Source organism: Triticum aestivum, chromosome 5A (assembly GCF_018294505.1).
Source record: "Triticum aestivum cultivar Chinese Spring chromosome 5A, IWGSC CS RefSeq v2.1, whole genome shotgun sequence".
Lineage (NCBI taxonomy): Eukaryota > Viridiplantae > Streptophyta > Magnoliopsida > Poales > Poaceae > Triticum > Triticum aestivum.
The window spans coordinates 99207589-99223226 of NC_057806.1; positions in this window are offsets into that span (position 1 = coordinate 99207589).

A 15638-nucleotide genomic window follows, 5' to 3' on the forward strand; every position below is an offset into this window, starting at 1 on the left:
ATTTTCTTGGTAAATGGAATGACATATATATTTTTGTCAGTCCGGCAGCTAATTACTTATATGAAAAGAATTGCCTGACTGTCCTTACTGAATTCACCGTGCAATTGGACTGACTTCTGGGTGTCGCAATGTTTTAATTTTGACTTATGGCACATTCAATCATTGTGCATAGCCCATATGAAAGGACATGAGGTGCCCCCATGTGTGGTTTTGGTAATTGATGACATTCTCTATGATCTAATGGTTGCATTGAGTTATATTTGAAGGATTTTTCCATAGGAATTTCTTGAAGTCCATGTGTTGGTTTCAAGGAGTTTATGGGTTGACCAAGGTGCTATTAAGGAATTATCCAAAGATTGGTCATGTGAGTGTTGAGCTTATTGGGTTGACCAAGGTGCTATTAAGGAATTATCCAAAGATTGGTCATGTGAGTGTTAAGATTATTGCAAGCATGTCTTGAAGAAGAAGATTGTGTGATCATTCATGTTTACCTTCAAGGCATCATCCAAACGAAGAGAGTTGGAAATATTCAAGGTTGATCAAGACTAAGTCAAGAGTGAATCAAGTTGATCAACTCACAAAGCGTAGAAGATGTACCAAGAGGGATCAAGTGATCCCATGGTATGGTAAGCATTGTCCATTGCACTTTTTGTACTAGCCCATGGTCTATGTGAGAGTCTATGTGGGGTTAGGTACGTGTCCATGTGCTTGCGTCAAGAGGAAGATATCATACAACCCATGGAAAGGATGACATCAAGTGGCGATCGTCATCAAGATTGTCGTGTGCAAGTTCAAGTGGAGCATCACGAAGATATGAAGTGCTTGAAGCTTGCCATCCATTGTGGTGTCAATGGACTTGTGAAGATGTGCCGAAGAGTGGCTCACCCATAGTGGAGTATGGGGGAGCAATCATCTAGTCTCCATCGACCCAACGCAATCAAGAAAGGTGGTCCATCTTGAGGAGGACAAGATCATCATCATCTAGCTCAAGTGGATCATGTGCAAGGCAAAGGTTTGCCCTTGATAGGTTTTCTATTTTACCGGTCTCATGGTGGTAGTTGGGAGACCGGGTTATAGGATCGATAGTCGTACTATCAAGGGGGGCTCTCAAGTGAGTAGCTTGATCATATCGTTTGTCGAGAGCTCAAACCATTGCATCCTTGCATCATGTTTCTTGGTTCTTGTTTGGTTCTCTTTGGGAGTCTTAGAGCTTATGGTCATCTTTATGACAAGCTCGAGTTCATCAAAAACGGAGTTTGCATGCATCTTCTATGATGTTTTCGGTGTTGGAGGTTTTACCGGTCTTATCCGAGGAAGGGTTCTCACCATTTTCTTTTGGCCCTTTTCTCATTTTCTTATTATTGGTATTTCTATCAAGTTTGCGTTAGCCCTTGTCACTAGCTTTCCAACAAACTTGGTTTCGTCGAATTCAGAGTCCGTTTGCAGAAGTTGTGGTAGTTTTGGTGTTCTGAAAAGGCTGCAGCGGTACTACCGCCCTTGGGAGCGGTACTACCGCTCTTGTAAGTGGTACTACCGCTTGGAGCAGTACTAGCGCAGCTACTTCCGTGGCTACTTCCGCTCGGGACCAAAAACTCGTCACAAGTCCAGCGGTGGTAGGCACGAATGTAATTTTTTAGTACCGCTCACAAGCAGTAGTACCACTACCCTTAGCAGTAGTACCACTACCCCTAGCGGTAGTACCGTGATGTCAAGCGGTACTACCGCTCTGACGGTTCTTCTGGCTTTTTTTCCACCTCGCTTTTGCGTTTCAAAGGGCTACTACCACCCTAGCGGTACTACCGCTCGGTGCGGGCTGTGAGCATAACGGTTGGATTTTCCCCACCTATAAAAGGGGGTCTCCTTCCCGATTGAACCTTATCCTTTGAGCTCGTGTTCTTCCCCCATTGTTTACCATCTTCGAGCTTGCTAACTCTCAATCCCTCCATGGATTCTTGCTAGTTTTTGAGGGAAAAGAGAGAGGAGATCTAGATCCACATTTCCACCAATCACTTTCTCCTCTATGTGAGGGGAACCCCTTGGATCTTGATCTTGGAGTTCTTGGTGTTCTCCTTCTTGTTCTTCCTCTCATTTTCCTCCCTAGCATTAGTTGCTTCGGTGGGATTTGAGAGAGAAGGACTTGGGCACTCTGTGTGCCCTTGCCATTGCATTTGGTGCATCGGTTTGAGTTCTCCATGTGATACGTGGAAGTTACAAGTTGAGAAGCTTATTACTCTTGGGTGCTTGGTACCCTTGAGCTTGTTCCTCTTGGGTGCTTGGGCGCCCTAGACGGTTGGTGGTGTTCGGAGCTCAATCATTGTGGTGTAAAGCTCCGGGCAAGCATCGGGGTCTCCAATTAGGTTGTGGAGATCCCCCCGAGCAATTTGACGTGTTCCGGTGACCGCCCCCAAGGGTTGCCAAAGTGTAGGAGTTTGGTGACCGCCCCCAAGGGTTGACATTTGTACGGGTTCGGTGACTGCCCTCAAGGGTCCCTTAGTGGAATCATGACATCTTGCATTGTGCGAGGGCGTGAGGAGATTACGGTGGCCCTAGTGGCTTCTTGGGGAGCATTGTGCCTCCACACCGCTCCAAACGGAGATTAGCATCTGTAAGGGTGTGAACTTCGGGATACATCGTCGTCTCCGCGTGCCTCGGTTATCTATTACCTGAGCCCTTTACTTATATACTTTACTCTGTGATAGCCATATTGTTTCTTGTCATATATCATGCTATCACCTAGTAGTTTATCTTGTTTAGCATAAGTTGTTGGTGCACATAGGTAAGCCTAGTTGTTTTAGGTTTTGTGCTTGACAAATTAACCGCTAGGTTTATTCCGCATTTGTTCAAGCCTAAACCGTAATTATTTTAAAGCGCCTATTCACCCCCCCTCTAGCCGACATCCACGATCTTTCAATTGGTATCAGAGCCTCGTCTCTCTTTGTTAGGCTTAACCGCCTAGAGAGTAAAGATGTCGACTAGGGGATTAGGATTCTCTCACACTCTTATTTTCGATGGCACAAATTTTGATGTTTGGGTAATTCACATGCTTAATCTCTTTAGGGTCATGGACCCAAATTTAGAGCGAATTGTAGATATGGGTTTTTCTCCTCCAAAGGATACCCAAAGATTATCTTTAGTGGATGAGAAAAACTCTTATCTCAATGCTCAAGCTTCTAACGTGCTTTTCGATGCTTTGAGCAATGTAGTTATATTTCAACTCATGCCTTTCCGGGATGCTCATGAGTTGTGGACAAAGCTTCAAGATCAATATGGCGTGTCCAAGTTTTGTGGGGATGATTGTTCTCCCTCCACCTCTGGCCGTGTTGTGTTCTCAACTTATTCTACTTCACCTACATGTGGTTTGCCACAAGGTAATGACATGGTGACTAGTGGTGTTCATTGCAATGATGATAGCGGGCTTAGTTTTGATAATCCTTCATCACTTTCTTGTTGCGATGCTTCATCTTTGGACTCTAGCACTTTGAGCATTCTAAATGTTTCATATGCTTGTGTTGATAGTCCTTGCATATCATGTACAAATTGCTTGACTAAATCTCATGATGATATGCTTGCTATGTCTTGTTGCCATGATAAAAATGCATGTATTTCCTCGAGTTGTTGTGCTAACAATGTAGAGGAAAGCCAACACTCCATGGAACAAGATGTGGTCTTGAATGGTGCTTCAAGAGATCCCACATCATCATCTATTGCTTTTTGCCTTATGGCCAAGGCTTCAAAGGTATCTCCCACTTTGAATCCCAATATATCTTGTGATAACATTGATGATGGCAAGAGTGATGATGATGTCGATTATGATGAAGAGAATGATGATGTTGCCTCCTTAAAAGTTAAGGGGGAAATAATTTTTAAAGCTCTTCTTAAGAATAAAATTGCTCGTTCCAACTTCATGGAAATCATGCCTATTGCTATTGAGGGCAAGAAATATATTGATGAGTTGGAATCTTGTCTTGAGGAGCATGAGGTCACCATTGATAAAATGGAAGGTCATGAGCGTGATTACGCTAATGAGATTGCGGACCTCTCTCAAGCTCTTGAACTTGAACAAACCACCAAGGATCTCTTGAGGAGACTTTTGCTCTAGAGTTATCTAGAGTGAAGGAATCTCATGATAGAGCTCTTGAGGTGGCCAATGTTTTTAAAACTAAAAATGTTAAGCTTGAAGTTGCTCATGCTAGACTCCTTGAGGATTTTGAGAACCTCGAAAATGGCTCAAGGGTCATCAAGGGTGATCTCATCAAACTCACCGAGTCTCATGCTCAACTTGAAGCTTCTTATTTAAAAGATCTTGCCAAGTTGCCTTCTCCTCTTGTTGTTAATGATGATGCTTGTGCTACTAACTCTATTTCTTGTGAAGCATCCATTTTAAAGGAGAACGTTGAGCTATGGGCTCAACTTGAGTTGCTATCTAGCAATTATGGGAAATTGGAAGAAAGCCATGAAAAGCTCTCAAGCTCTCATGATGATCTTCTAGTATCCCATAATGTGCTAAAGGTAGCTCATGAGGCCATCATTGCTAAGGTAACATCTAGTGAGCCTCATGTGGACACTAGCACTACTTTTAGTCAGAATGCTATATTGCCTTGTGATAGTCCTCACGATTCATCCATGCATAATGTTGGTACATCTTGTGATGAATTGCTTTCCTTGCCTTGTTGCTCTAACGATGAAGCTTATACTTCCTCTAGTGCTTGTGTTGAGACTAACCATGTAGAGGAAATCAAAGAGCTCAAGGCCCAAGTCACTTCTTTGAAGAAATATTTGGAAAAGTGTCATGAAGGGAAGGCCACACTCAACAATATCTTGAGTGTACAAAAATCCCCCAATGACAAAGGTGGACTTGGATTCAACTCCAATAAGAAGAAGTCCAAGAGCAACAACAAGAAGGGCCAAAAACAAGTCAAGAGTTCGGCCAAGATTATTTGCTTCAAGTGCAAAATTGAAGGGCATCATGTTAGATCTTGACCATTGAAGAAGAAGGCCATTAGTGACAAGCAACAAGGGAAGCGGCTACAAGTGCATTCTCATGCTCAACCTCAAGTTGAAGAAAGGCATCTTCCCAAGAAGACTCAATCTAATGCTTCTCAAGTTGAGAAATCAAGTGAGGAGAAAGTGAAGAGTAGACGTTGCTACCTATGTCGTGAGAAAGGTCACCTTGCTTCTTCATGCACAAGTGGTAACTTATCCAACCCAATTATTATTGATGATGTATATTATCTTGGGAAGGATAAGGTTGGCAATGTGGTTGCCAAGTTTGTTGGTACTCAAAGTGGTTTGAAGCAAAGAACCATTTGGGTAGCCAAGCCTATTGTGACTAACCTCTTAGGACCCAACTTGGTTGGAGACCAACTAGCTCAAACTTGATCAATAGGTGTTGTTGGAGGGCATTGGAGACTTGGCTACTTTATGAAGAATTAACGGGGCTTCATCATTCTAATTGTCTCAAGCCAAGTTATTCGGATTATCAAGTTTCTATCTTATATCCAATGTTCCTCCATGCGGTAACTCGTGCTTAAAGTGTTTAATTGATAGTTACTTACCCCTTTGCATGTTTGGTTTGTTCCTTGCATGTGTTTGTATATTTTGTGCTTCCAACTTGATTATCTTGATCAATCAAGTATGTGTGTGTTGGTTTGCACTACATGTACATGTGCATCGTACATTGAGCCTTTGTGCATCTTGTTTGTATCTTAGTTGGCTCTTGTGAGAGATTAATGGAATATCCCATTATGGGGGAGTGATGTGCTTTGTGCACCTCACTATCCTATAAATGTGTGTACATGAGTAATACCATCTAGTATTGATATTTCAAGATTATCTAGTCGCTATGTGGTATGTCTTCTCATAAGAAATTCAAATTCTAAATAGTCCATTAATTATCTCTTGTTGGATTCTCTTATTGCCTCTTGTTAAGTTTTTATTGATATCACATTATGGGGGAGTAATATGCTATGTGCATATTACAAGCCTAGAAAATGTGTACATTTGAGATATTGTCACCTAGGATTGATATTGTAAATTATCTTGTTCTTAGGTGGCATGTTAGCTCTACAAGTTGCACTTTGCTTGTGTTCGGTGTGAAGATGATGTTGGTTATCCTTGCTATCTACCAACGGGAATCATTTCCAAATACTTCTTGTCTTTTGACAATTGGTACTCACTTATGTGTAGTAGAAATTATTGATCATCTTTCATTGGCCTTTGCTTTTATTCGCCTTATCTCGTGCCTAGGATTGTGTCAACTCCCATTGTATTCCATACCACTTGTGGATCTTGTTATTTCCTTGAGCTTGTCTAGTGTTTGTATAGATATAGTGAAAGTGGTGATCCCATCTTGTGCTTTTTGTATTCAAATGCAAATTCTCCTTAATGCACAATGCTTGGGGGAGCTATCCTATTTTTCTTAGAACGCTCACCTTGTGATCCTTATCAAGTGTATGTTGGTGGAATGCAAACCATTTCTTTTTGGTACTTTGTGCCATCATGAAACTTTGTAGAGCACTTGGTTTGTTTGGAACCATTCTCTCTTTTGGGAGTTTGACATCTTTCTTTTTGCGTGTATCATTGGGTATCTCATTCCTTGATGTATCTTTCATTTGATATCCTCCAAGTGTTGATTTATTCATTTGGTATCTCTTCTTCACTTGGTAATTCTTTGTCAATTGGTATTGGTTCTTGAAAGTATTGAGCATGCATATTAACTTCATGTAGTTACTTTGGCATGCTTTCCTTCTTTGACCCAATATATAGGGGAAACTCCACCAAGTCTCAAATTGGATGAGATGTGCATGAAATTCATTTTCATATCTATATGCTCATATTTATGTGGAGTTTGTCCTATGTATTGTTGGTTCTCTAACTCTTTGGTCCCAATGAGTTTGGGTACCATGTTGTTTGTGTTGTTGTTCCAGGAACAATTGGAGATGCATTGGACGCTTGGCTCACTCACAAGGAAGGTGGTGTCATCATGTGCTAATTAGTCAAGCTAGGATGATCAATGAACTACTACCTACCTTTAATTGGTATCTACTACATCCTTCCAATGATATCTTGGTAACAAGTATCTCTTCATGCATTCTTTTCTTGCATTCAACCTTGTGTAGGTTGCATCTTTACATGATTTTCATTCCATCTTATGATACTTGTTTTCTTTCTCAAAGCATCTCAACGATGATCTCATGTTGCTAGTTGTGATGTCTTTGATGGGTGTCTGGTAGGAATTTATTTATATACTATAAGACCATATCTAGCCATGTGCTATGCTTCCAAGCAAATATCTTATTGGTATATGTATGACTTCCTTTTGGATATCTTGTTACTTCGTGTTGTAACTATTTCGGGTGTACATCCTTCTTTGTAGATATATATATCATCATGATTTCGTCTACCTAGAATCTTATACACTTGAGAGAAGTTGCATATCTAGATGATATCCTTTCTTTCACGTCCACCTTGTCTTTCTTATGTTATTTCTTTGGTGGCTCCATGAAAGCTTTTGCCTTGAGTGCGTGTCTTCTATCGTTGCATCTTGATGCACTCTTGTGTGGTGAAGATTATTTTCCTCATGCTTATCTTTACGAGGTTTTTGCCATCTTAATTGGTATACCTCGTCTTGATGAGCCTTTCATCTTCTATCTTCACCGCGGGTTGTCACAAGCTTAGGTTCTCTGTATGCTTATTAGTAAGCTTGTGAACCCATTTGCTAGTTGTGTGTGGGAATGATAGGCCTTGCACCATGTGCCTCATTCTTTCAAGACTTTATTGATGCTTAATGATCTTCTGTACATTAGTCTTCTCAAGTGCATTGCCTTGACTCGCACACATCTTTTTGGTTGAGCCCACTCTTAAGTTGCCTCTCTTACTTGTTGCTCAACCATGTGTTTGTTGCAAGTACCAGGCTTAGTTTCCTATATGCTCTCTTGCACTTGTTGTAAGTTTCTATTGATTTTGGGGGAGCTATGATCCTATTTTGTGCACTTTGTATCCAGATACAAAAATTCTTGATGTGCACAAATCATGGGGAGCTTCTCTAGTTTCTTTAGAACACTGCTCTGCTCTTATCATTATATCCTTTATTCATGTGGCTCATAGGATCATTGGCCTAGTTGGTTCAGTTGGTATCTTTTGATAGCTTGCTTCAATAGATATCTTTTGATTGCTTGATTGCTTGTTTATCTCTTTATTATGTCTTTGCGGCATATCTTTCTTTTGCAATCTTTGGGCCACAATATAGTTTGTCTTCCTCCAAGTATTTACCGTTGGATGTGTGTATTGCATTCCACTCTCTTGTTGAGAAATACACAATTTATGGAGGAACACATTTTATATTGGCCTTCTAAGCGTGTAGCCCATTTTGGCAATCGATGCCAATGGGGGAGAAGTTTCAGAGAGTTTTGCGGAGAAGTTTAGAGAGTTGTCTCTTCTGGCTTTGGTTTGTTCCTAAGCATACACATCTCCTTCGCATGCATTATTGGTTGTTGCATTGCATGGTGATGCATAATTCCTTATATAAACTCTTTTGAAAGTGATTGTCATCAATTACCAAAATGGGGGAGATTGAAAGGACACGCGATGCCCCCATGTGTGGTTTTGGTAATTGATGACATTCTCTATGGACTAATGGTTGCATTGAGTTATATTTGAAGGATTTTTCCATAGGCATTTCTTGAAGTCCATGTGTTGGTTTCAAGGAGTTTATGGGTTGACCAAGGTGCTATTAAGGAATTATCCAAAGATTGGTCATGTGAGTGTTGAGCTTATTGGGTTGACCAAGGTGCTATTAAGAAATTATCCAAAGATTGGTCATGTGAGTGTTGAGCTTATTGCAAGCATGTCTTGAAGAAGAAGATTGTGTGATCATTCATGTTTACCTTCAAGACATCATCCAAACGAAGAGAGTTGGAAAGATTCAAGGTTGATCAATACTAAGTCAAGAGTGAATCAAGTTGATCAACTCACAAAGCATAGAAGATGTACCGAGAGGGATCAAGTGATCCCATGGTATGGTAAGCATTGTCCATTGAACTTTGTGTACTAACCCATGGTCTATGTGAGAGTCTATATGGGGTTAGGTACGTGTCCATGGGCTTGCGTCAAGAGGAAGATATCATACAACCCATGGAAAGGATGACATCAAGTGGTGATCGTCATCAAGATTGTCGTGTGCAAGTTCAAGTGGAGCATCACGAAGAGATCAAGTGCTTGAAGCTTGCCATCCATTGTTGTGTCAATGGACTTGTGAAGATGTGCCAAAGAGTGGCTCGCCCATAGTGGAGTATGGGGGAGCAATCATCTAGTCTCCATCGACCCAACGCAATCAAGAAAGGTGGTCCATCTTGAGGAGGACAAGATCATCGTCATCTAGCTCAAGTGGATCATGTGCAAGGCAAAGGTTTGCCCTTGATAGGTTTTCTATTTTACCGGTCTCATGGTGGTAGTTGGGAGACCGGGTTATAGGATCGATAGCCGTACTATCAAGGGGGGCTCTCAAGTGAGTAGCTTGATTGTATCGTTCGTTGAGAGCTCAAAGCATGGAATCCTTGCATCATGTTTCTTGGTTCTTGTTTGGTTCTCTTTGTGAGTCTTAGAGCTTATGGTCATCTTGATGACAAGCTTGAGTTCATCGAAAACGGAGTTTGCATGCGTCTTCTATGATGTTTTCGGTGTTGGAGGTTTTACCGGTCTTATCCGAGAAAGGGTTCTCACCATTTTCTTTTGGGTCTTTTCTCATTTGCTTATTATTGGTATTTCTATCAAGTTTGTGTTAGCCCTTGTCGCTAGCTTTCGAACAAACTTGGTTTCATCGAATTCGGAGTCCGTTTGCAGAAGTTGTGGTAGTTTTGGTCTTCTGAAAAGGCTGCAGCGGTACTATTGCGGGTAGGAGCGGAAGTAATTTTTTACTACCGCCCTTGGGAGCAGTACTACTGCTCTTGGGAGCGGTACTACCGCTTGGAGCAGTACTACCGCGGCTACTTTCATGGCTACTTCCGCTCGGGACCAAAAACTCGTGACAAGTCCAGCGGTGGTAGGCACGAATGTAATTTTTTTGTACCGCTCGCAAGCAGTAGTACCGCTACCCTTAGCAGTAGTACCGCTACCCCTAGCGGTAGTACCGTGATGTCAAGCGGTACTACCGCTCCGACGGTTCTTCTGGCTTTTTTTGCCTCCTCTCTGTTGCATTTCAAAGGGCTACTACCGCCTTAGCGGTACTACCGCTCCAAGGAGCGGTACTACCTCTCGGTGCGGGCTATGAGCATAACAGTTGGATTTTTCCCCACCTATAAAAGGGGGTCTTCTTCCCCATTCAACCTTATCCTTTGAGCTCGTGTTCTTCCCCCATTTTTTACCATCTTCGAGCTTGCTAACTCTCAATCCCTCCATGCATTCTTGCTAGTTTTTGAGGGAAAAGAGAGAGGACATCTAGATCCACATTTCCACCAATCACTTTCTCCTCTATGTGAGGGGAACCCCTTGGATCTTGATCTTGGAGTTCTTGGTGTTCTCCTTCTTGTTATTCCTCTCATTTTCCTCCCTAGCATTAGTTGCTTCGGTGGGATTTGAGAGAGAAGGACTTGGGCACTCCGTGTGCCCTTGCCATTGCATTTGGTGCATCGGTTTGAGTTCTCCACGTGATACGTGGAAGTTACAAGTTGAGAAGCTTATTACTCTTGGGTGCTTGGTACCCTTGAGCTTGTTCCTCTTGGGTGCTTGGGCGCCCTAGATGGTTGGTGGTGTTCGGAGCTCAATCATTGTGGTGTAAAGCTCCGGGCAAGCGTCGGGGTCTCCAATTAGGTTGTGGAGATCGCCCCGAGCAATTTGACGTGTTCCGGTGACCGCCCCCAAGGGTTGCCAAAGTGTAGGAGTTCGGTGACCGCCCCCAAGGGTTGACATTTGTATGGGTTCGGTGACCGCCCTCAAGGGTCCCTTAGTGGAATCACGACATCTTGCATTGTGCGAGGGCGTGAGGAGATTACGGTGCCCCTAGTGGCTTCTTGGGGAGCATTGTGCCTCCACACCGCTCCAAACGGAGATTAGCATCCGCAAGGGTGTGAACTTAGGGATACATCATCGTCTCTGCGTGCCTCGGTTATCTATTACCCGAGCCCTTTACTTATATACTTTACTCTGTGATAGCCATATTGTTTCTTGTCATATATCATGCTATCACCTAGTAGTTTATCTTATTTAGCATAAGTTGTTGGTGCACATAGGTAAGCCTAGTTGTTTTAGGTTTTGTGCTTGACAAATTAACTGCTAGGTTTATTCCGCGATAAAGTGTATTTCTGACAGGTACTTATTGCTGAAAGTTTGATCAAAATACAATTTGTATCCGGACGGATGTCTGCAATATAATGCTGTCTTCTGAAAACCTCATTTAGTTTATCTGAATTTCTTGGTGTATATCTGTACTGCTTACGACTCCTTCTGATCCGGTGTCGGTCGAGGAATAATTTCCATAAGGGGGTAACACCGAGGATTCAAAACAGAGAAGCACGAGAAAACGATTTATTGCGACAAAGCACACAACGAACAAGCTACAAAGTTGCTCCACACAGGCACACACAAGCATGATGCTACAGCAGATGCACAAGCACTACGTGAAGGACTACATCCTATGGTTGAGCAAACGCTCGTGAACTGACGAGGAAGCTAAGGGGGTACCGAGTGGAACTGCGGACTCTGAAACTCCGAACGGACGAGGCGGACGATCTGGAGAAGCTGGCGGAGACAGAGGTATAGCGACACCAAGCAATCTCCTGGCCCGAATGGCGTCTCGGACTAACTCGGTAATAAGACTATATGCAGCAAACAAATGCAACAACCAAATGCAGCAAGCAAGGGCAACAACCAGACCCTATACTACCGTTTTCTAATGTTCCAGCGGACTAGGACGCTCTATAGCCAGACTTGCTTTGATACCAAGCCTATGGCACCCCGGCTCAGAGAAAACCGGAATGCCCTGTATTCCAGCCCAGAGATCAAGGTGAAGTCTTCTGGAATACGACACTGCTTAGTATAGAACAAACCAGCTCTCTATTACAACACGAATATGAATACAAGGGTTCCGATATTACAATGAATAACATCGGCACGGCGACATTACGCCAACCATGGTTGCTCTATACAAGTAGCATAACAACTTGAAACAGCGGAACAACTACTGGCAGCGGAACAACGACGGCGATGATGGACTCCAATCTGTAGGGATTCTGGCTGGAACGTTTATCCTAGCTCGGGAACACAGGAACAACACCAAACAAACAATCCAGGCGCGACCTGCAAACTGGCATGGCATGCCAGGTCAGTACATTGAATGTACTTGCAAACTCACAATAACCATAAGCATTCAAGACAAACAACAGCACGACAATTACAGGTTAAGCAGGAATTATCATGAGATCATTAGGATAACATGGCATGAACAACATGAACATAATATCGCTAGAACAATATGATCATGGCATGAACATATAAATCTGATGATACTAGCATGCAACATGATGACACTATATGCACCATTTATTCTGCTCGGGTTACCTCGTAACCATCACATGCATCACTTACCAACCTCGGACATTACACGATCATCTCAGGATCAAATCAAGCTTGGTATAAACAATATCGTTGTAATCATCAAATGACCACAAGGAGCTTGATCCTTACCCACGATTCTCGCACAACATCACGAATATCCAACAACTCGGTATCCTCGATACCACGGTGATCATTCCGGCGATCACAACCATGACCAACACTTGGTCTCAAACGGTGATCTTTCCGGCGATCACAACCAACTTATCTCATCATTGAACCGGGGTTGTTATTAAGCACATTATTATTATTATTGTTAACTCATAGTGTGACCAACTACGAACTGGGCCCTTATCTGCGGGCGCGGCTATCGATAGATTTAGTATACACTCTACAGGGGTTAGCACACTGTACCCACACTACGGAACCCATGGCCTCGCACTCCCATTCAGGTGGACCAACAGCGTTCCGACAAAACCGATCTACTGCCATGACACTCTCCCGACCACTCCGACTCACTCCCCTCTAGGATAGTCCTGGGTGGCCCCGTGTCTACCAAAGACACAACGACTACCACCTGGCCAAACATAAACAGTCCCAAAAAGGGACCCGGATCCATAACAACAACAACGGGAACACAAGGTTATGTCTGCTTACCGAGCCAGGGTACCGCACGCCAATATCCTTCCCTCGTTGGAGGCACCGGCGAGAGGCACGACAATAGACCCAGTTAGGACCTTCCCATAAAGGTAAGCGTGGGTGCACTAGTCAGATCGATATGGTGGCACCATGACTCAGCCAACAGTTGTTCAAGTTCAATTTAATCTGGTTAAACTTGAATGCAAATATGCTGAGCCATGATAAAATACATGATGCAAGTACAATGCATGAGCATGATATCAACATAATCATGAGAGAACCACATAACTATCCACCATATCAACAATGAATCATATCCAACTAGCATGGCATACTGACTAGCATGAATATCATAAGTACATACTTCTCTGAAACATAGCATGACCACTAGAATCAACAATAAATATCATGCAAGACATATCAACAATGCCATCATGCAAGTATTTAACCAACTGGATGCAATGGAACAAGCATAGCAACGGTACTCGGGATAGTCGGCAGTCATGCATCGAAGACCATCACCAACATCAATATGTACTACTAGCAAGCATAAGCACATGAAAGGAATACTAACAACTAGCAGGGCATGACAACCAGGTGCATAACAACATAGCAAGAAAGTAAGCACTAATCCAGAAGCATTACCGAAACAATGATAACCATATTTTAAACAAGCAAACATTTAATAAATATTCAAGTTGAAATCCATGACTACTGCATGACTATCATGCAAGTGGCTATTGTGGCTATCCTGGGGTGACGGAGACTCCAGGAAGGAGTGCGGTGAAGCCACAGAACAAAACACCGGACGATTTTCTCTCGGAGGGGGCTGATTAGAGGCAAGGGCAAAACGGTCATTTTCACAGTGTGAACACTTAGTGAAAATGTTACCAAAAGATATAGCTCGACGAGACGAAGAAGTGAGCGTTGGTTTCACCTCAATCGGAGTTACGGTTGAAAAGTTGTGAGGAGTTGAAGATCAGGGACCAATCTGTGAATAAACTTCAGCAAACAGGCCCCTAGAGGAAAAACTGAATGTGCCTTCGGGCCAAATACGTTTTCTGAAAAGAGAAACGTACTTTTAGCCGCAGAAGAAGAGAATATGCTTTCCTAAAGGGAAAATGCATTTTGGATAAAAGAGGAAGGAAATACGCGTTCATATAGCAAAAACGCATTTCAAGAAAACATTTCTACTTACAGACGCGGGCCCGGGGCAGGGTTAACGCCGAGACACTGCCAGGTGGGGTCGGGGAAAGCGCGGGGCCCACCTGGCCTCGTCTTCTTCCTCCTGCTTCCTGCCCCGACGGAAGCAAAGAAGGGCCCGACCAGGGGCGCTGCCGGCGACATGGCGGGCGACTCCAGCCACCTCAGGCGACGGTGAGGGCACCGGCGGCTATGGTCAGGTCTCCTGCACCCATCCTGAGGGCTAGCAGGCGCCGAGGAGGATGAGAAGAAGCGGAGCTTCGAGGAGAACAAAGGAGCGGGCAGCGGCCGTTGCACGTGGGGACGACGGCCCTGGTGGCTCCGGCAGCAAGAGAAGGGCGTGGGGAGAGTCGCCGGAGTGGGAGGAAGCTGGTGGTGGCTACTGGAGGGAGAGGGGAGCACCGGATGGCCGGGATGACGAGGCGGCGGCCAAACTCAGGGCACACGGCCACGGTGCACTCTGGCGAGGGGCGAGGTGTTGGGCGGCTGAGTGGGACGAGGGGGAGTCGTTGGACATGGTAGGAGGAGGAGAGGAGGCTCGGGTTGGTCGGAACCAAGCCGAGGCCGAGGCGGTCATGGAGGAAAACGGCGGACTCCGGCGAGATAGGGCGATTCTGGTGACCAAATGAGGCGAGGGAGAGATGGGTGAGCTGCGGGAGGACTCGGGGCACGCTTATATATCCAAGGGAAAGGCTCTGGAGCTCACAAGCGAGCTTGAGCAGTGCTCTAATGTAGGTCAGAGGCTAGGCATGGCACGGGCACTTTTCTAATGGCGCATTGATGGCGAACCATGACAAAGCAACGAAGCAGGGCGATGCAGTCGAGCACGGGCGAGCTCCAGGACATGAATGGAGGTCAACACGAGGAGGGAGGAGACGAGAACAGTGGCCGCAACTAGCCAGAGCACGCGTTCAGCCATGACGCAAGCGTGATCACCATGCGCACTGGCGCAAGCGGCGCTCTTTGGCGTGGCCGACCATGTCCAGTAGATAGTCCGTCGTGCCCTTAGTCAAAATGAGGAAATAAATCGGTCCATGGGCAAAGAAGAGATTTGCACTTAGCTCCAAAGTAAATCAGTATGAAGGTGCTTGTAACTCTCTGTGGTTAGACCAGATTGGTCATGTGGTAAAGAGTTTGTCTGGCGATGATCACACACTAAGGTGATTTTGATCAACAAAAATCAGACTAATAAGAGGAGTTTAGATGAGGGTTGCTGTAGAAAGTGCAAGACTGGCCAGAATTAGGGATTT